Here is a 23,429-nt window from a genome sequence, read left to right on the forward strand (position 1 = left end):
AGTTTAAATTTTTAGGTTTCACTCTGTTTTCTCCTATATGGATACATGTAGTTGGAACACTAAGTCAAACACGGTTTTTGCTAGCTCTTTGAAACTTGACACAATAAAGTAGCACAAAGATCTATATCTATGGTTTGTTTCCTATTGATGTAGCCCTAAGCAGAGACTGGAGCAAATCACTTTCATGGAAAGGGGTTGCCCAGCTTCCAAAAAACTACGAGTTTCCTGAAATCTCAGCACACATTTTTTCACCCAATCTTGATGACACTTTCAGGTAATGATAAGTAAACCACTCCCACGTGGCTCACCAAATTTCGTTCTTCTGGGTTAAACCGTTCGTTGGCAGTAACAATTTAATTTTTAGGTTTCACTCTATTTTTTCCTATATGGATACATGTAGTTGGAACTCTAAATCAAACACGGTTTGTGTTATCTCTTTAAAACTTCACACAATAAAGTAGCACAAGGATCTATATCTATGGTTTGTTTCCTATTGATGTAGCCCTAAGCAGAGACTGGGGCAAATCACTTTCATGGAAAGGGGTTGCCCAGCTTCCAAAAAACTACGAGTTTCCTGAAATCTCAGCACACATTTTTTCACCCAATATTGATGACACTTTCAGGTAATGATCAGTACCCCAATGCCACGTGGCTCACCAAATTTCGTTCTTCTAGGTTAAACCGTTCGTTGGCAGTAACAGTTTTAGTTTTTAGGTTTCACTCTGTTTTCTCCTATATGGATACACCTAGATGGAACTCTAAATCAAACACGGTTTGTGCTAGCTCTTTGAAACTTGACACAATAAAGTAGCTCCAAGTTCTATCTCTATGGTTTCTTTCCTATTGATGTAGCCCTAAGCAGAGACTGGCTCAAATCACTTTAATGTAAGGGGGTTGCCAACCTTCCAAAAAACTACGAGTTTCCTGAAATCTCGGCACACATTTTTTCACCCAATCTTGATGACACTTTCAGGTAATGATCAGTACGTAAATTACACTTGGCTCACCAAATTTCGTTCTTCTAGCTTAAACCGTTCGTTGGTAGTAACAGTTTTAATTTTTAGGTTTCACTCTGTTTTCTCCTATATGGATACATGTAGTTGGAACACTAAATCAAACACGGTTTGTGCTAGCTCTTTGAAACTTGACACAATAAAGTAGCACAAAGATCTATATCTATGGTTTGTTTCCTATTGATGTAGCCCTAAGCAGAGACTGGGGCAAATCACTTTCATGGAAAGGGGTTGCCCAGCTTCCAAAAAACTAAGTGTTTCCTGAAATTTCAGCACACATTTTTTCACCCAATATTGATGACACTTTCAGGTAATGATCAGTACCCCAATCCCACTTGGCTCACCAAATTTCGTTCTTCTAGGTTAAACCGTTCGTTGGCAGTAACAGTTTTAATTTTTAGGTTTCACTCTGTTTTCTCCTATATGGATACATGTAGTTGGAACTCTAAATCAAACACGGTTTGTGCTAGCTTTTTGAAACTTGACACAAAATAGTAGCTCCAAGTTCTATCTCTATGGTTTCATTCCTATTGATGTAGCCCTAAGCAGAGACTGGTGCAAATCAGTTTCATGGAAGGGGGTTGCCAAGCTTCCAAAAAACTACGAGTTTCCTGAAATCTCAGCACACATTTTTTCACCCAATCTTGATGACACTTTCAGGTAATGATCAGTACCCCAATGCCACTTGGCTCACCAAATTTCGTTCTTCTAGGTTAAACCGTTCGTTGGCAGTAACAGTTTTAGTTTTTAGGTTTCACTTTGTTTTCTCCTATATGGATACATGTAGTTGGAACTCTAAATCAAACACCGTTTGTGCTAGCTCTTTGAAACTTGACACAATAAAATAACTCCAAGTTCTATCTCTATGGTTTTTTTCCTATTGATGTAGCCCTAAGCAGAGACTGTCGCAAATCACTTTCATGGAAGGGGGTTGCCAAGGTTTCAAAAAACTATGAGTTTCCTGAAATCTCAGCACACATTTTTACACCCAATCTTGATGACACTTTCAGGTAATGATCAGTACCGCAATCCCACTTGGCTCACCAAATTTCGTTCTTCTAGGTTAAACCGTTCGTTGGCAGTAACAGTTTTAATTTTTAGATTTCACTCTGTTTTCTCCTATGTGAATACATGTAGTTGGAACTCTAAATCAAACACGGTTTGTGCTAGCTTTTTGAAACTTGACACAATAAAGTAGCTCCAAGTTCTATCTCTATGGTTTGTTTCCTATTGATGTAGCCCTAAGCAGAGACTGGCGCAAATCACTTTAATGTAAGGGGGTTGCCAACCTTCCAAAAAACTACGAGTTTCCTGAAATCTCAGCACACATTTTTTCACCCAATCTTGATGACACTTTCAGGAAATGATCAGTATGCCAATCCCACTTGGCTCACCAAATTTCGTTCTTCTAGGTTAAACCGTTCGTTGGCAGTAACAGTTTTAATATTTAGGTTTCACTCTGTTTTCTCCTATATGGATACATGTAGTGGGAACTCTAAATCAAACACGGTTTGTGCTAGCTCTTTGAAACTTGACACATAAAGTAGCTCCAAGTTCTATCTCTATGGTTTGTTTCCTATTGATGTAGCCCTAAGCAGAGACTGGCGCAAATCACTTTCATGGAAGGGGGTTGCCAAGCTTCCAAAAAACTACGAGTTTCCTGAAATCTCAGCACACATTTTTTCACCCAATCTTTATGACACTTTCAGGTAATGATCAGTACCCCAATCCCACTTGGCTCACCAAATTTCGTTCTTCTGGGTTAAACCGTTCGTTGGCAGTAACAGTTTTAATTTTTAGGTTTCACTCTGTTTTCTCCTATATGGATACATGTAGTTGGAACACTAAGTCAAACACGGTTTTTGCTAGCTCTTTGAAACTTGACACAATAAAGTAGCACAAAGATCTATATCTATGGTTTGTTTCCTATTGATGTAGCCCTAAGCAGAGACTGGAGCAAATCACTTTCATGGAAAGGGGTTGCCCAGCTTCCAAAAAACTACGAGTTTCCTGAAATTTCAGCACACATTTTTTCACCCAATATTGATGACACTTTCAGGTAATGATCAGTACCCCAATCCCACTTGGCTCACCAAATTTCGTTCGTGTAGGTTAAACCGTTCGTTGGCAGTAACAGTTTTAATTTTTAGGTTTCACTCTGTTATCTCCTATATGGATACATGTAGTTGGAACTCTAAATCAAACACGGTTTGTGCTATCTTTTTGAAACTTGACACAATAAAGTAGCTCCAAGTTCTATCTCTATGGTTTCTTTCCTATTGATGTAGCCCTAAGCAGAGACTGGCGAAAATCAGTTTCATGGAAGGGGGTTGCCAAGCTTCCAAAAAACTACGAGTTTCCTGAAATCTCAGCACACATTTTCTCACCCAATCTTGATGACACTTTCAAGTAATGATCAGTAACCCAATGCCACTTGGCTCACCAAATCTCGTTCTTCTAGGTTAAACCGTTCGTTGGCAGTAACAGTTTTAGTTTTTAGGTTTCACTCTGTTTTCTCCTATATGGATACATGTAGTTGGAACTCTAAATCAAACACCGTTTGTGCTAGCTCTTTGAAACTTGACACAATAAAATAACTCCAAGTTCTATCTCTATGGTTTTTTTCCTATTGATGTAGCCCTAAGCAGAGACTGGCGCAAATCACTTTCATGGAAGGGGGTTGCCAAGCTTTCAAAAAACTATGAGTTTCCTGAAATCTCAGCACACATTTTTACACCCAATCTTGATTACACTTTCAGGTAATGATCAGTACCGCAATCCCACTTGGCTCACCAAATTTCGTTCTTCTAGATTAAACCGTTCGTTGGCAGTAACAGTTTTAATTTTTAGATTTTACTCTGTTTTCTCCTATGTGGATACATGTAGTTGGAACTCTAAATCAAACACGGTTTGTGCTAGCTCTTTGAAACTTGACACAATAAAGTAGCTCCAAGTTCTATCTCTATGCTTTGTTTCCTATTGATGTAGCCCTAAGCAGAGACTGGCGCAAATCACTTTCATGGAAAGGGGTTCCCAAGATTCCAAAAAACTAGGAGTTTCCTGAAATCTCAGCACACGTTTTTCACCCAATCTTGATGACACTTTCAGGTAATGATCAGTACCCCAATCCCACTTGGCTCACCAAATTTCGTTCTTCTAGGTTAAACCGTTCGTTGGCAGTAACAGTTTTAATTTTTAGGTTTCACTCTGTTTTCTCCTATATGGATACATGTAGTTGGAACTCTAAATCAAACACGGTTTGTGCTAGCTCTTTGAAACTAGACACAATAAAGTAGCTCCATGTTCTATCTCTATGGTTTGTTTCCTATTGATGTAGCCCTAAGCAGAGACTGGCGCAAATCACTTTAATGTAAGGGGGTTGCCAACCTTCCAAAAAACTACGAGTTTCCTGAAATCTCAGCACACATTTTTTCACCCAATCTTGATGACACTTTCAGGTAATGATCAGTATGCCAATCCCACTTGGCTCACCAAATTTCGTTCTTCTAGGTTAAACCGTTCGTTGGCAGTAACAGTTTTAATTTTTAGGTTTCACTCTGTTTTCTCCTATATGGATACATGTAGTGGGAACTCTAAATCAAACATGGTTTGTGCTAGCTCTTTGAAACTTGACACATAAAGTAGCTCCAAGTTCTATCTCTATGGTTTGTTTCCTATTGATGTAGCCCTAAGCAGAGACTGGCGCAAATCACTTTCATGGAAGGGGGTTGCCAAGCTTTCAAAAAACTATGAGTTTCCTGAAATCTCAGCACACATTTTTACACCCAATCTTGATTACACTTTCAGGTAATGATCAGTACCGCAATCCCACTTGGCTCACCAAATTTCGTTCTTCTAGGTTAAACCGTTCGTTGGCAGTAACAGTTTTAATTTTTAGATTTCACTCTGTTTTCTTCTATGTGGATACATGTAGTTGGAACTCTAAATCAAACACGGTTTGTGCTAGCTCTTTGAAACTTGACACAATAAAGTAGCTCCAAGTTCTATCTCTATGGTTTGTTTCCTATTGATGTAGCCCTAAGCAGAGACTGGCGCAAATCACTTTCATGGAAAGGGGTTCCCAAGCTTCCAAAAAACTAGGAGTTTCCTGAAATCTCAGCACACGTTTTTCACCCAATCTTGATGACACTTTCAGGTAATGATCAGTACCCCAATCCCACTTGGCTCACCAAATTTCGTTCTTCTAGGTTAAACCGTTCGTTGGCAGTAACAGTTTTAATTTTTAGGTTTCACTCTGTTTTCTCCTATATGGATACATGTAGTTGGAACTCTAAATCAAACACGGTTTGTGCTAGCTCTTTGAAACTAGACACAATAAAGTAGCTCCATGTTCTATCTCTATGGTTTGTTTCCTATTGATGTAGCACTAAGCAGAGACTGGCGCAAATCACTTTAATGTAAGGGGGTTGCCAACCTTCCAAAAAACTACGAGTTTCCTGAAATCTCAGCACACATTTTTTCACCCAATCTTGATGACACTTTCAGGTAATGATCAGTATGCCAATCCCACTTGGCTCACCAAATTTCGTTCTTCTATGTTAAACCGTTTGTTGCCAGTAACAGTTTTAATTTTTAGGTTTCACTCTCTTTTCTCCAATATGGATACATGTAGTTGGAACTCTAAATCAAACACGGTTTGTGCTAGCTCTTTGAAACTTGACACAATAAAGCAGCTCCAAGTTCTGTCTCTATGGTTTGTTTCCTATTGATGTAGCCCTAAGCAGAGACTGGCACAAATCACTTTCATGGAAAGGGGTTGCCAAGCTTCCAAAAAACTACGAGTTTCCTGAAATCTCAGCACACATTTTTCCCCCAATCTTGATGACACTTTCAGGTAATGATCAGTACCCCAATCCCACTTGGCTCACCAAATTTCGTTCTCCTAGGTTAAACCGTTCGTTGGCAGTAACAGTTTTAATTTTTAGGTTTCACTCTGTTTTCTCCTATATGGATACAAGTAGTTGGAACTCTAAATCAAACAAGGTTTGTGCTAGCTCTTTGAAACTTGACACAATAAAGTAGCACAAAGATCTATATCTATGGTTTGTTTCCTATTGATGTAGCCCTAAGCAGAGACTGGGGCAAATCACTTTCATGGAAAGGGGTTGCCCAGCTTCCAAAAAACTACGAATTTCATGAAATCTCAGCACACATTTTTTCACCCAATATTGATGACACTTTCTGGTAATGATCAGTACCCCAATCCCACTTGGCTCACCAAATTTCGTTCTTCTAGGTTAAACCGTTCGTTGGCAGTAACAGTTTTAATTTTTAGGTTTCACTCTGTTTTCTCCTATATGGATACATGTAGTTGGAACTCTAAATCAAACACGGTTTGTGCTAGCTCTTTGAAACTTGACACAATAAAATATCTCCAAGTTCTATCTCTATGGTTTCTTTCCTATTGATGTAGCCCTAAGCAGAGACTGGCGCAAATCAGTTTCATGGAAGGGGGTTGCCAAGCTTCCAAAAACTAAGAGTTTCCTGAAATCTCTGCACACATTTTTTCACCCAATCTTGATGACACTTTCAGGTAATGATCAGTACCCAATGCCACTTGGCTCACCAAATTTCGTTCTTCTATGTTAAACCGTTCGTTGGCAGTAACAGTTTTAGTTTTTAGGTTTCACTCTGTTTTCTCCAATATGGATACATGTAGTTGGAACTCTAAATCAAACACGGTTTGTGCTAGCTCTTTGAAACTTGACACAATAAAATAGCTCCAAGTTCGATCACTATGGTTTGTTTCCTATTGATGTAGCCCTAAGCAGAGACTGGCGCAAATCACTTTCATAGAAAGGGGTTGACAAGCTTCCAAAAAACTACGAGTTTCCTGAAATCTCAGCACACATTTTTTCACCCAATCTTGATGTCACTTTCAGGTAATGATCACTACCACAAACCCACTTGGCTCACGAAATTTCGTTCTTCTAGGTTAAACCGTTCGTTGGCAGTAACAGTTTTAATTTTTAGGTTTCACTCTGTTTTCTCCTATATGGATACATGTAGTTGGAACTCTAAATCAAACACGGTTTGTGCTAGCTCTTTGAAACTTGACACAATAAAGTAGCTCCAAGTTCTATCTCTATGGTTTGTTTCTTATTGATGTAGCACTATGCAGAGACTGGTGCAAATCACTTTCATTTAAAGGGGTTGCCAAGCTTCCAAAAAACTACGAGTTTCCTGAAATCTCAGCACACATTTTTTCACCCAATTTTGATGACACTTTCAGGTAATGATCAGTACCCCAATGCCACTTGGCTCACCAAATTTCGTTCTTCTAGGTTAAACCGTTCGTTGGCAGTAACAGTTTTAGTTTTTAGGTTTCACTTTGTTTTCTCCTATATGGATACATGTAGTTGGAACTCTAAATCAAACACCGTTTGTGCTAGCTCTTTGAAACTTGACACAATAAAATAACTCCAAGTTCTATCTCTATGGTTTTTTTCCTATTGATGTAGCCCTAAGCAGAGACTGTCGCAAATCACTTTCATGGAAGGGGGTTGCCAAGGTTTCAAAAAACTATGAGTTTCCTGAAATCTCAGCACACATTTTTACACCCAATCTTGATGACACTTTCAGGTAATGATCAGTACCGCAATCCCACTTGGCTCACCAAATTTCGTTCTTCTAAGTTAAACCGTTCGTTGGCAGTAACAGTTTTAATTTTAGATTTCACTCTGTTTTCTCCTATGTGAATACATGTAGTTGGAACTCTAAATCAAACACGGTTTGTGCTAGCTTTTTGAAACTTGACACAATAAAGTAGCTCCAAGTTCTATCTCTATGGTTTGTTTCCTATTGATGTAGCCCTAAGCAGAGACTGGCGCAAATCACTTTAATGTAAGGGGGTTGCCAACCTTCCAAAAAACTACGAGTTTCCTGAAATCTCAGCACACATTTTTTCACCCAATCTTGATGACACTTTGAGGTAATGATCAGTATGCCAATCCCACTTGGCTCACCAAATTTCGTTCTTCTAGGTTAAACCGTTCGTTGGCAGTAACAGTTTTAATATTTAGGTTTCACTCTGTTTTCTCCTATATGGATACATGTAGTGGGAACTCTAAATCAAACACGGTTTGTGCTAGCTCTTTGAAACTTGACACATAAAGTAGCTCCAAGTTCTATCTCTATGGTTTGTTTCCTATTGATGTAGCCCTAAGCAGAGACTGGCGCAAATCACTTTCATGGAAGGGGGTTGCCAAGCTTCCAAAAAACTACGAGTTTCCTGAAATCTCAAAACATTTTTTCACCCAATCTTTATGACACTTTCAGGTAATGATCAGTACCCCAATCCCACTTGGCTCACCAAATTTCGTTCTTCTGGGTTAAACCGTTCGTTGGCAGTAACAGTTTTAATTTTTAGGTTTCACTCTGTTTTCTCCTATATGGATACATGTAGTTGGAACGCTAAGTCAAACACGGTTTTTGCTAGCTCTTTGAAACTTGACACAATAAAGTAGCACAAAGATCTATATCTATGGTTTGTTTCCTATTGATGTAGCCCTAAGCAGAGACTGGAGCAAATCACTTTCATGGAAAGGGGTTGCCCAGCTTCCAAAAAACTACGAGTTTCCTGAAATCTCAGCACACATTTTTTCACCCAATCTTGATGACACTTTCAGGTAATGATAAGTAAACCACTCCCACGTGGCTCACCAAATTTCGTTCTTCTGGGTTAAACCGTTCGTTGGCAGTAACAATTTAATTTTTAGGTTTCACTCTATTTTTTCCTATATGGATACATGTAGTTGGAACTCTAAATCAAACACGGTTTGTGTTATCTCTTTAAAACTTCACACAATAAAGTTGCACAAGGATCTATATCTATGGTTTGTTTCCTATTGATGTAGCCCTAAGCAGAGACTGGGGCAAATCACTTTCATGGAAAGGGGTTGCCCAGCTTCCAAAAAACTACGAGTTTCCTGAAATCTCAGCACACATTTTTTCACCCAATATTGATGACACTTTCAGGTAATGATCAGTACCCCAATGCCACGTGGCTCACCAAATTTCGTTCATCTAGGTTAAACCGTTCGTTGGCAGTAACAGTTTTAGTTTTTAGGTTTCACTCTGTTTTCTCCTATATGGATACACCTAGATGGAACTCTAAATCAAACACGGTTTGTGCTAGCTCTTTGAAACTTGACACAATAAAGTAGCTCCAAGTTCTATCTCTATGGTTTCTTTCCTATTGATGTAGCCCTAAGCAGAGACTGGCTCAAATCACTTTAATGTAAGGGGGTTGCCAACCTTCCAAAAAACTACGAGTTTCCTGAAATCTCGGCACACATTTTTTCACCCAATCTTGATGACACTTTCAGGTAATGATCAGTACGAAAATTACACTTGGCTCACCAAATTTCGTTCTTCTAGCTTAAACCGTTCGTTGGTAGTAACAGTTTTAATTTTTAGGTTTCACTCTGTTTTCTCCTATATGGATACATGTAGTTGGAACACTAAATCAAACACGGTTTGTGCTAGCTCTTTGAAACTTGACACAATAAAGTAGCACAAAGATCTATATCTATGGTTTGTTTCCTATTGATGTAGCCCTAAGCAGAGACTGGGGCAAATCACTTTCATGGAAAGGGGTTGCCCAGCTTCCAAAAAACTAAGTGTTTCCTGAAATTTCAGCACACATTTTTTCACCCAATATTGATGACACTTTCAGGTAAAGATCAGTACCCCAATCCCACTTGGCTCACCAAATTTCGTTCTTCTAGGTTAAACCGTTCGTTGGCAGTAACAGTTTTAATTTTTAGGTTTCACTCTGTTTTCTCCTATATGGATACATGTAGTTGGAACTCTAAATCAAACACGGTTTGTGCTAGCTTTTTGAAACTTGACACAAAATAGTAGCTCCAAGTTCTATCTCTATGGTTTCATTCCTATTGATGTAGCCCTAAGCAGAGACTGGCGCAAATCAGTTTCATGGAAGGGGGTTGCCAAGCTTCCAAAAAACTACGAGTTTCCTGAAATCTCAGCACACATTTTTTCACCCAATCTTGATGACACTTTCAGGTAATGATCAGTACCCCAATGCCACTTGGCTCACCAAATTTCGTTCTTCTAGGTTAAACCGTTCGTTGGCAGTAACAGTTTTGGTTTTTAGGTTTCACTTTGTTTTCTCCTATATGGATACATGTAGTTGGAACTCTAAATCAAACACCGTTTGTGCTAGCTCTTTGAAACTTGACACAATAAAATAACTCCAAGTTCTATCTCTATGGTTTTTTTCCTATTGATGTAGCCCTAAGCAGAGACTGTCGCAAATCACTTTCATGGAAGGGGGTTGCCAAGGTTTCAAAAAACTATGAGTTTCCTGAAATCTCAGCACACATTTTTACACCCAATCTTGATGACACTTTCAGGTAATGATCAGTACCGCAATCCCACTTGGCTCACCAAATTTCGTTCTTCTAGGTTAAACCGTTCGTTGGCAGTAACAGTTTTAATTTTTAGATTTCACTCTGTTTTCTCCTATGTGAATACATGTAGTTGGAACTCTAAATCAAACACGGTTTGTGCTAGCTTTTTGAAACTTGACACAATAAAGTAGCTCCAAGTTCTATCTCTATGGTTTGTTTCCTATTGATGTAGCCCTAAGCAGAGACTGGCGCAAATCACTTTAATGTAAGGGGGTTGCCAACCTTCCAAAAAACTACGAGTTTCCTGAAATCTCAGCACACATTTTTTCACCCAATCTTGATGACACTTTCAGGTAATGATCAGTATGCCAATCCCACTTGGCTCACCAAATTTCGTTCTTCTAGGTTAAACCGTTCGTTGGCAGTAACAGTTTTAATATTTAGGTTTCACTCTGTTTTCTCCTATATGGATACATGTAGTGGGAACTCTAAATCAAACACGGTTTGTGCTAGCTCTTTGAAACTTGACACATAAAGTAGCTCCAAGTTCTATCTCTATGGTTTGTTTCCTATTGATGTAGCCCTAAGCAGAGACTGGCGCAAATCACTTTCATGGAAGGGGGTTGCCAAGCTTCCAAAAAACTACGAGTTTCCAGAAATCTCAGCACACATTTTTTCACCCAATCTTGATGACACTTTCAGGTAATGATCAGTACCCCAATCCCACTTGGCTCACCAAATTTCGTTCTTCTGGGTTAAACCGTTCGTTGGCAGTAACAGTTTTAATTTTTAGGTTTCACTCTGTTTTCTCCTATATGGATACATGTAGTTGGAACACTAAGTCAAACACGGTTTTTGCTAGCTCTTTGAAACTCGACACAATAAAGTAGCACAAAGATCTATATCTATGGTTTGTTTCCTATTGATGTAGCCCTAAGCAGAGACTGGAGCAAATCACTTTCATGGAAAGGGGTTGCCCAGCTTCCAAAAAACTACGAGTTTCCTGAAATTTCAGCACACATTTTTTCACCCAATATTGATGACACTTTCAGGTAATGATCAGTACCCCAATCCCACTTGGCTCACCAAATTTCATTCGTGTAGGTTAAACCGTTCGTTGGCAGTAACAGTTTTAATTTTTAGGTTTCACTCTGTTTTCTCCTATATGGATACATGTAGTTGGAACTCTAAATCAAACACGGTTTGTGCTATCTTTTTGAAACTTGACACAATAAAGTAGCTCCAAGTTCTATCTCTATGGTTTCTTTCCTATTGATGTAGCCCTAAGCAGAGACTGGCGCAAATCAGTTTCATGGAAGGGGGTTGCCAAGCTTCCAAAAAACTACGAGTTTCCTAAAATCTCAGCACACATTTTCTCACCCAATCTTGATGACACTTTCAAGTAATGATCAGTACCCCAATGCCACTTGGCTCACCAAATCTCGTTCTTCTAGGTTAAACCGTTCGTTGGCAGTAACAGTTTTAGTTTTTAGGTTTCACTCTGTTTTCTCCTATATGGATACATGTAGTTGGAACTCTAAATCAAACACCGTTTGTGCTAGCTCTTTGAAACTTGACACAATAAAATAACTCCAAGTTCTATCTCTATGGTTTTTTTCCTATTGATGTAGCCCTAAGCAGAGACTGGCGCAAATCACTTTCATGGAAGGGGGTTGCCAAGCTTTCAAAAAACTATGAGTTTCCTGAAATCTCAGCACACATTTTTACACCCAATCTTGATTACACTTTCAGGTAATGATCAGTACCGCAATCCCACTTGGCTCACCAAATTTCATTCTTCTAGGTTAAACCGTTCGTTGGCAGTAACAGTTTTAATTTTTAGATTTCACTCTGTTTTCTCCTATGTGGATACATGTAGTTGGAACTCTAAATCAAACACGGTTTGTGCTAGCTCTTTGAAACTTGACACAATAAAGTAGCTCCAAGTTCTATCTCTATGGTTTGTTTCCTATTGATGTAGCCCTAAGCAGAGACTGGCGCAAATCACTTTCATGGAAAGGGGTTCCCAAGATTCCAAAAAACTAGGAGTTTCCTGAAATCTCAGCACACGTTTTTCACCCAATCTTGATGACACTTTCAGGTAATGATCAGTACCCCAATCCTACTTGGCTCACCAAATTTCGTTCTTCTAGGTTAAACCGTTCGTTGGCAGTAACAGTTTTAATTTTTAGGTTTCACTCTGTTTTCTCCTATATGGATACATGTAGTTGGAACTCTAAATCAAACACGGTTTGTGCTAGCTCTTTGAAACTAGACACAATAAAGTAGCTCCATGTTCTATCTCTATGGTTTGTTTCCTATTGATGTAGCCCTAAGCAGAGACTGGCGCAAATCACTTTAATGTAAGGGGGTTGCCAACCTTCCAAAAAACTACGAGTTTCCTGAAATCTCAGCACACATTTTTTCACCCAATCTTGATGACACTTTCAGGTAATGATCAGTATGCCAATCCCACTTGGCTCACCAAATTTCGTTCTTCTAGGTTAAACCGTTCCTTGGCAGTAACAGTTTTAATTTTTAGGTTTCACTCTGTTTTCTCCTATATGGATACATGTAGTGGGAACTCTAAATCAAACACGGTTTGTGCTAGCTCTTTGAAACTTGACACATAAAGTAGCTCCAAGTTCTATCTCTATGGTTTGTTTCCTATTGATGTAGCCCTAAGCAGAGACTGGCGCAAATCACTTTCATGGAAGGGGGTTGCCAAGCTTTCAAAAAACTATGAGTTTCCTGAAATCTCAGCACACATTTTTACACCCAATCTTGATTACACTTTCAGGTAATGATCAGTACCGCAATCCCACTTGGCTCACCAAATTTCGTTCTTCTAGGTTAAACCGTTCGTTGGCAGTAACAGTTTTAATTTTTAGATTTCACTCTGTTTTCTTCTATGTGGATACATGTAGTTGGAACTCTAAATCAAACACGGTTTGTGCTAGCTCTTTGAAACTTGACACAATAAAGTAGCTCCAAGTTCTATCTCTATGGTTTGTTTCCTATTGATGTAGCCCTAAGCAGAGACTGGCGCAAATCACTTTCATGGAAAGGGGTTCCCAAGCTTCCAAAAAACTAGGAGTTTCCTGAAATCTCAGCACACGTTTTTCACCCAATCTTGATGACACTTTCAGGTAATGATCAGTACCCCAATCCCACTTGGCTCACCAAATTTCATTCTTCTAGGTTAAACCGTTCGTTGGCAGTAACAGTTTTAATTTTTAGGTTTCACTCTGTTTTCTCCTATATGGATACATGTAGTTGGAACTCTAAATCAAACACGGTTTGTGCTAGCTCTTTGAAACTAGACACAATAAAGTAGCTCCATGTTCTATCTCTATGGTTTGTTTCCTATTGATGTAGCCCTAAGCAGAGACTGGCGCAAATCACTTTAATGTAAGGGGGTTGCCAACCTTCCAAAAAACTACGAGTTTCCTGAAATCTCAGCACACATTTTTTCACCCAATCTTGATGACACTTTCAGGTAATGATCAGTATGCCAATCCCACTTGGCTCACCAAATTTCGTTCTTCTATGTTAAACCGTTTGTTGCCAGTAACAGTTTTAATTTTTAGGTTTCACTCTGTTTCTCCAATATGGATACATGTAGATGGAACTCTAAATCAAACACGGTTTGTGCTAGCTCTTTGAAACTTGACACAATAAAGCAGCTCCAAGTTCTGTCTCTATGGTTTGTTTCCTATTGATGTAGCCCTAAGCAGAGACTGGCACAAATCACTTTCATGGAAAGGGGTTCCCAAGCTTCCAAAAAACTACGAGTTTCCTGAAATCTCAGCACACATTTTTCCCCCAATCTTGATGACACTTTCAGGTAATGATCAGTACCCCAATCCCACTTGGCTCACCAAATTTCGTTCTCCTAGGTTAAACCGTTCGTTGGCAGTAACAGTTTTAATTTTTAGGTTTCACTCTGTTTTCTCCTATATGGATACAAGTAGTTGGAACTCTAAATCAAACAAGGTTTGTGCTAGCTCTTTGAAACTTGACACAATAAAGTAGCACAAAGATCTATATCTATGGTTTGTTTCCTATTGATGTAGCCCTAAGCAGAGACTGGGGCAAATCACTTTCATGGAAAGGGGTTGCCCAGCTTCCAAAAAACTACGAATTTCATGAAATCTCAGCACACATTTTTTCACCCAATATTGATGACACTTTCTGGTAATGATCAGTACCCCAATCCCACTTGGCTCACCAAATTTCGTTCTTCTAGGTTAAACCGTTCGTTGGCAGTAACAGTTTTAATTTTTAGGTTTCACTCTGTTTTCTCCTATATGGATACATGTAGTTGGAACTCTAAATCAAACACGGTTTGTGCTAGCTCTTTGAAACTTGACACAATAAAATATCTCCAAGTTCTATCTCTATGGTTTCTTTCCTATTGATGTAGCCCTAAGCAGAGACTGGCGCAAATCAGTTTCATGGAAGGGGGTTGCCAAGCTTCCAAAAACTAAGAGTTTCCTGAAATCTCAGCACACATTTTTTCACCCAATCTTGATGACACTTTCAGGTAATGATCAGTACCCAATGCCACTTGGCTCACCAAATTTCGTTCTTCTATGTTAAACCGTTCGTTGGCAGTAACAGTTTTAGTTTTTAGGTTTCACTCTTTTTTCTCCAATATGGATACATGTAGTTGGAACTCTAAATCAAACACGGTTTGTGCTAGCTCTTTGAAACTTGACACAATAAAATAGCTCCAAGTTCGATCACTATGGTTTGTTTCCTATTGATGTAGCCCTAAGCAGAGACTGGCGCAAATCACTTTCATAGAAAGGGGTTGACAAGCTTCCAAAAAACTACGAGTTTCCTGAAATCTCAGCACACATTTTTTCACCCAATCTTGATGTCACTTTCAGGTAATGATCACTACCACAAACCCACTTGGCTCACCAAATTTCGTTCTTCTAGGTTAAACCGTTCGTTGGCAGTAACAGTTTTAATTTTTAGGTTTCACTCTGTTTTCTCCTATATGGATACATGTAGTTGGAACTCTAAATCAAACACGGTTTGTGCTAGCTCTTTGAAACTTGACACAATAATGTAGCTCCAAGTTCTATCTCTATTGTTTCTTTCCTATTGATGTAGCCCTAAGCAGAGACTGGGTCAAATCACTTTCATGGAAAGGGGTTGCCCAGCTTCCAAAAAACTACGAATTTCATGAAATCTCAGCACACTTTTTTTCACCCAATATTGATGACACTTTCAGGTAATGATCACTACCCCAAACCCACTTGGCTCACCAAATTTCGTTCTTCTAGGTTAATCCGTTCGTTGTCAGTAACAGTTTTAATTTTTAGGTTTCACTCTGTTTTCTCCTATATGGATACATGTAGTTGGAAGTCTAAATAAAACACGGTTTGTGCTAGCTCTTTGAAACTTGACACAATAAAGTAGCTCCAAGTTCTATCTCTATTGTTTCTTTCCTATTGATGTAGCCCTAAGCAGAGACTGGCGCAAATCACTTTCATGGAAAGGGGTTCCCAAGCTTCCAAAAAACTACGAGTTTCCTGAAATCTCAGCACACATTTTTCACCCAATCTTGAGGACACTTTCAGGTAATGGTCAGTACCCCAATGCCACTTGGCTCACCAAATTTGTTCTTCTAGGTTAAACCGTTCGTTGGCAGTAACAGTTTTAATTTTTAGATTTCACTCTGTTTTCTCCTATGTGGATACATGTAGTTGGAACTCTATATCAAACACGGTTTGTGCTAGCTCTTTGAAACTTGACACAATAATGTAGCTCCAAGTTCTATCTCTATTGTTTCTTTCCTATTGATGTAGCCCTAAGCAGAGACTGGCGCAAATCACTTTCATGGAAAGGGGTTCCCAAGCTTCCAAAAAACTACGAGTTTCCTGAAATCTCAGCACACATTTTTCACCCAAACTTGAGGACACTTTCAGGTAATGGTCAGTACTCCAATGCCACTTGGCTCACCAAATTTTGTTCTTCTAAGTTAAACCGTTCGTTGGCAGTAACAGTTTTAATTTTTAGGTTTCACTCTGTTTTCTCCTATATGGATACATGTAGTTGGAACTCTAAATCAAACACGGTTTGTGCTAGCTCTTTGAAACTTCACACAATAAAGTAGCTCCATTATCTATCTCTATGGTTTGTTTCCTATTGATGTAGCCCTAAGCAGAGACTGGCGCAAATCACTTTAATGTAAGGGGGTTGCCAACCTTCCAAAAAACTACGAGTTTCCTGAAATCTCAGCACACATTTTTTCACCCAATCTTGATGACACTTTCAGGTAATGATCAGTACGCCAATCCCACTTGGCTCACCAAATTTCGTTCTTCTAGGTTAAAACGTTCGTTGGCAGTAACAGTTTTAATTTTTAGGTTTCACTCTGTTTTCTCCTATATGGATACATGTAGTGGGAACTCTAAATCAAACACGGTTTGTGCTAGCTCTTTGAAACTTGACACATAAAGTAGCTCCAAGTTCTATCTCTATGGTTTGTTTCCTATTGATGAAACCCTAAGCAGAGACTGGCGCAAATCACTTTCATGGAAGGGGGTTGCCAAGCTTCCAAAAAACTACGAGTTTCCAGAAATCTCAGCACACATTTTTTCACCCAATCTTGATGACACTTTCAGGTAATTATCAGTACCCCAATCCCACTTGGCTCACCAAATTTCGTTCTTCTGGGTTAAACCGTTAGTTGGCAGTAACAGTTTTAATTTTTAGGTTTCACTCTGTTTTCTCCTATATGGATACATGTAGTTGGAACTCTAAATCAAACACGGTTTGTGCTAGCTCTTTGAAACTTGACACAATAAAGCAGCTCCAAGTTCTATCTCTATGGTTTGTTTCCTATTGATGTAGCCCTAAGCAGAGACTGGCGCAAATCACTTTCATAGAAAGGGGTTGCCAAGCATCCAAAAAACTACGAGTTTCCTGAAATCTCAGCACACATTTTTTCACCCAATCTTGATGACCCTTTCAGGTAATGATCAGTACCCCAATCCCACTTGGCTCACCAAATTTCGTTCTTCTAGGTTAAACCGTTCGTTGGCAGTAACAGTTTTAATTTTTATGTTTCACTCTGTTTTCTCCTATATGGATACATGTAGTTGGATCTCTAAATCAAACACGGTTTGTGCTAGCTCTTTGAAACTTGACACAATAAAGCAGCTCCAAGTTCTGTCTCTATGGTTTGTTTCCTATTGATGTAGCCTTAAGCAGAGACTGGCGAAAATCACTTTCATGGAAAGGGGTTCCCAAGCTTCCAAAAAACTACGAGTTTCCTGAAATCTCAGCACACATTTTTAACCCAATCTTGATGACACTTTCAGGTAATGATCAGTACCCCAATCCCACTTGGCTCACCAAATTTCGTTCTCCTAGGTTAAACCGTTCGTTGGCAGTAACAGTTTTAATTTTAGGTTTCACTCTGTTTTCTCCTATATGGATACATGTAGTTGGAACTCTAAATCAAACACGGTTTGTGCTAGATATTTGAAACTTGACACAATAATGTAGCTTCAAGTTCTATCTCTATGGTTTGATACCTATTCATGTAGCCCTAAGCAGAGACTGGCGCAAATCACTTTAATGGAAAGGGGTTGCCAAGCTTCCAAAAAACTACGAGTTTCCTGAAATCTCAGCACACATTTTTTCAACCAATCTTGATGACACTTTCAGGTAATGATCAGTACCGCAATCCCACTTGGCTCACCAAATTTCGTTCTTCTAGGTTAAACCGTTCGTTGACAGTAACAGTTTTAATTTTTAGGTTTCACTCTGTTTTCTCAGATATGGATACATGTAGTTGGAACTCTAAATCAAACACGGTTTGTGCTAGCTCTTTGAAACTTGACACAATAAAGTAGCTCCAAGTTCTATCTCTACGGTTTTTTTTCCTATTGATGTAGCCCTAAGCAGAGACTGGCGCGAATCACTTACATGGAAAGTGGTTGACAAGCTTCAAAAAAACTACGAGTTTCCTGAAATCTCAGCACACATTTTTTCACCCAATCTTGATGACACTTTCAGGTAATTTTCAGTACCCAAATCCCACTTGGCTCACCAAATTTGGTTCTTCTAGGTTAAACCGTTCGTGGCCAGTGACAGTTTTAATTTTTAGCTTTCACTCTGTTTTCTTCCTATAAGGATACATGTAGTTGGAACTCTAACTCAAACATGGTTTGTGCTAGCTCTTTGAAACGTGACACAATAAAGTAGTTCAAAGTTCTATCTCTATGGTTTCTTTCCTATTGATGTACCGTAAGCACAGACTGGCGCAAATGACTTTCATGGAAAGGGATTGCCAAGATTGCAAAAAAACTACGAGTTTCCTGAAATCTCAGCACACATTTTTCACCCAATCTTGATGACACTTTCAGGTAATGATCAGTACGCCAATCCCACCTGGCTCACCAAATTTCGTTCTTCTAGGTTAAACCGTTCGTTGTCAGTAACAGTTTTAATTTTTAGGTTTCACTCTGTTTTCTCCTATATGGATACATGTAGTTGGAAGTCTAAATAAAACACGGTTTGTGCTAGCTCTTTGAAACTTGACACAATAAAGTAGCTCCAAGTTCTATCTCTATGGTTTGTTTCCTATTGATGTAGCACTATGCAGAGACTGGTGCAAATCACTTTCATTTAAAGGGGTTGCCAAGCTTCCAAAAAACTACGAGATTCCTGAAATCTCAGCACACATTTTTTCACCCAATCTTGATGACACTTTCAGGTAATGATCACTACCCCAATCCCACTTGGCTCACCAAATTTCGTTCTTCTAGGTTAAACCGTTCGTTGTCAGTAACAGTTTTAGTTTTTAGGTTTCACTCTGTTTTCTCCTATATGGATACATGTAGTTGGAACTCTAAATCAAACACGGTTTGTGCTAGCTCTTTGAAACTTGACACAATAAAATAGCTCCAAGTTCTATCTCTATGGTTTTTTTCCTATTGTTGTAGCCCTAAGCAGAGACTGGCGCAAATCACTTTCATGGAAGGGGGTTGCCAAGCTTCCAAAAAACTACGAGTTTCCTGAAATCTCAGCACACATTTTTACACCCAATCTTGATGACACTTTCAGGTAATGATCAGTACCGCAATCCTACTTGGATCACCAAATTTCGTTCTTCTAGGTTAAACCGTTCGTTGGCAGTAACAGTTTAAATTTTTAGATTTCACTCTGTTTTCTCCTATGTGGATACATGTAGTTGGAACTCTATATCAAACAAGGTTTGTGCTAGCTCTTTGAAACTTGACACAATAATGTAGCTCCAAGTTCTATCTCTATTGTTTCTTTCCTATTGATGTAGCCCTAAGCAGAGATGGGCGCAAATCACTTTCATGGAAAGGGGTTCCCAAGCTTCCAAAAAACTACGAGTTTCCTCAAATCTCAGCACACATTTTTCACCCAATCTTGAGGACACTTTCAGGTAATGGTCAGTACCCCAATGCCACTTGGCTCACCAAATTTTGTTCTTCTAGGTTAAACCGTTCGTTGGCAGTAACAGTTTTAATTTTTAGGTTTCACTCTGTTTTCTCCTATATGGATACAGGTAGTTGGAACTCTAAATCAAACACGGTTTGTGCTAGCTCTTTGAAACTTCACACAATAAAGTAGCTCCATTATCTATCTCTATGGTTTGTTTCCTATTGATGTAGCCTAAGCAGAGACTGGCGCAAATCACTTTAATGTAAGGGGGTTGCCAACCTTCCAAAAAACTACGAGTTTCCTGAAATCTCAGCACACATTTTTTCACCCAATCTTGATGACACTTTCAGGTAATGATCAGTACGCCAATCCCACCTGGCTCACCAAATTTCGTTCTTCTAGGATAAACCGTTCGTTGGCAGTAACAGTTTTAATTTTTAGGTTTCACTCTGTTTTCTCCTATATGGATACATGTAGTGGGAACTCTAAATCAAACACGGTTTGTGCTCGCTCTTTGAAACTTGACACATAAAGTAGCTCCAAGTTCTATCTCTATGGTTTGTTTCCTATTGATGAAGCCCTAAGCAGAGACTGGCGCAAATCACTTTCATGGAAGGGGGTTGCCAAGCTTCCAAAAAACTACGAGTTTCCAGAAATCTCAGCACACATTTTTTCACCCAATCTTGATGACACTTTCAGGTAATGATCAGTACCCCAATCCCACTTGGCTCACCAAATTTCATTCTTCTGGGTTAAACCGTTAGTTGGCAGTAACAGTTTTAATTTTTAGGTTTCACTCTGTTTTCTCCTATATGGATACATGTAGTTGGAACTCTAAATCAAACACGGTTTGTGCTAGCTCTTTGAAACTTGACACAATAAAGCAGCTCCAAGTTCTGTCTCTATGGTTTGTTTCCTATTGATGTAGCCCTAAGTAGAGACTGGCGCAAATCACTTTCATGGAAAGGGGTTCCCAAGCTTCCAAAAAACTACGAGTTTCCTGAAATCTCAGCACACATTTTTTCACCCAATCTTGATGACACTTTCAGGTAATGATCAGTACCCCAATCCCACTCGGCTCACCAAATTTCGTTCTCCTAGGTTAAACCGTTCGTTGGCAGTAACAGTTTTAATTTTTAGGTTTCACTCTGTTTTCTCCTATATGGATACATGTAGTTGGAACTCTAAATCAAACACGGTTTGTGCTAGCTCTTTGAAACTTGACACAATAAAGTAGCTCCAAGTTCTATCTCTATGGTTTTTTTTCCTATTGATGTAGCCCTAAGCAGAGACTGGCGCGAATCACTTACATGGAAAGTGGTTGCCAAGCTTCAAAAAAATACGACTTTCCCGAAATCTCAGCACACATTTTTTCACCCAAACTTGATGACACTTTCAGGTAATGATCAGTACCCCAATCCCACTTGGCTCACCAAATTTCGTTCTTCTAGGTTAAACCGTTCGTTGGCAGTAACAGTTTTAATTTTTAGGTTTCACTCTGTTTTCTCCTATATGGATACATATATTTGGAACTCTAAATGAAACATGGTTTGTGCTAGCTCTTTGAAACTTGACACAATAAAGTAGCTCCAAGTTCTATCTCTACGGTTTGTTTCCTATTGATGTAGCCCTAAGCAGAGACTGGCGCAAATCACTTTCATTTAAACGGGTTGCCAAGCTTCCAAAAACTAAGAGTTTCCTGAAATCTCAGCACACATTTCTTCACCCAATCTTGTTGACACTTTCAGGTAATGATCAGTACCCCAATCCCACTTGGCTCACCAAATTTCCTTCTTCTAGGTTAAACCGTTCGTTGACAGTAACAGTTTTAATTTTTAGGTTTCACTCTGTTTTCTCCTATATGGATACATGTATTTGGAACTCTAACTCAAACATGGTTTGTGCTAGCTCTTTGAAAATTGACACAGTAATGTAGCTCCATGTTCTATCTCAATGATTTGTTTCCTATTGATGAAGCCATAAGCAGAGACTGGCGCAAATCACTTTCATGGAAAGGGGTTGCCAAGCTTCCAAAAAACTACGAGTTTCCTGAAATCTCAGCACACATTTTTTCACCCAATCTTGATGACACTTTCAGGTAATTTTCAGTACCCAAATCCCACTTGGCTCACCAAATTTGGTTCTTCTAGGTTAAACCGTTCGTGGGCAGTGACAGTTTTAATTTTTAGCTTTCACTCTGTTTTCTTCCTATAAGGATACATGTAGTTGGAACTCTAACTCAAAAATGGTTTGTGCTAGCTCTTTGAAACGTGACACAATAAAGTAGTTCAAAGTTCTATCTCTATGGTTTCTTTCCTATTGATGTAACGTAAGCACAGACTGGCGCAAATAACTTTCATGGAAAGGGATTGCCAAGATTGCAAAAAAACTACGAGTTTCCTGAAATCTCAGCACACATTTTTCACCCAATCTTGATGACACTTTCAGGTAATGATCAGTACGCCAATCCCACTTGGCTCACCAAATTTCGTTCTTCTAGGTTAAACAGTTCGTTGGCAGTAACAGTTTTAATTTTTAGGTTTCACTCTGTTTTCTCCTATACGGATACATGTAGTGGGAACTCTAAATCAACAAGGTTTGTGCTAGCTCTTTGAAACTTGACACAATAAAGTAGCTCCATTATCTATCTCTATGGTTTGTTTCCTATTGATGTAGCCCTAAGCAGAGACTGGCGCAAATCACTTTAATGTAAGGGGGTTGCCAACCTTCCAAAAAATACGAGTTTCCTGAAATCTCAGCACACATTTTTTCACCCAATCTTGATGACACTTTCAGGTAATGATCAGTACGACAATCCCACTTGGCTCACCAAATTTCGTTCTTCTAGGTTAAACCGTTCGTTGGCAATAACAGTTTTAATTTTTAGGTTTCACTCTGTTTTCTCCTATATGGATACATGTAGTGGGAACTCTAAATCAAACACGGTTTGTGCTAGCTCTTTGAAACTTGACACATAAAGTAGCTCCAAGTTCTATCTCTATGGTTTGTTTCCTATTGATGTAGCCCTAAACAGAGACTGGCGCAAATCACTTTCATGGTAGGGGGTTGCCAAGGTTCCAAAAAACTACGAGTTTCCTGAAATCTTAGCACACATTTTTTCACCCAATCTTGATGACCCTTTCAGGTAATGATCAGTACCCCAATCCCTCTTGGCTCACCAAATTTCATTCTTCTAGGTTAAACCGTTCGTTGGCAGTAACAGTTTTAATTTTTAGGTTTCACTCTGTTTTCTCAGATATGGATACATGTAGTTGGAACTCTAAATCAAACACGGTTTGTGCTAGCTCTTTGAAACTTGACACAATAAAGTAGCTCCAAGTTCTATCTCTATGGTTTGTTTCCTATTGATGTAGCCTTAAGCAGAGACTGGCGCCAATAATTCATGGAAAGGGGTTTCCAAGCTCCCAAAAAACTACGAGTTTCCAGAAATCTCAGCACACATTTTTTCACCATACTTGATGACCCTTTCAGGTAATGATCAGTACCCCAATCCCACTTGGCTCACCAAATTTCGTTCTTCTAGGTTAAACCGTTCGTTGGCAGTAACAGTTTTAATTTTTAG

This window comes from Spermophilus citellus, assembly GCF_964194105.1.
Source record: "Spermophilus citellus genome assembly, contig: SCAFFOLD_53, whole genome shotgun sequence".
Lineage (NCBI taxonomy): Eukaryota > Metazoa > Chordata > Mammalia > Rodentia > Sciuridae > Spermophilus > Spermophilus citellus.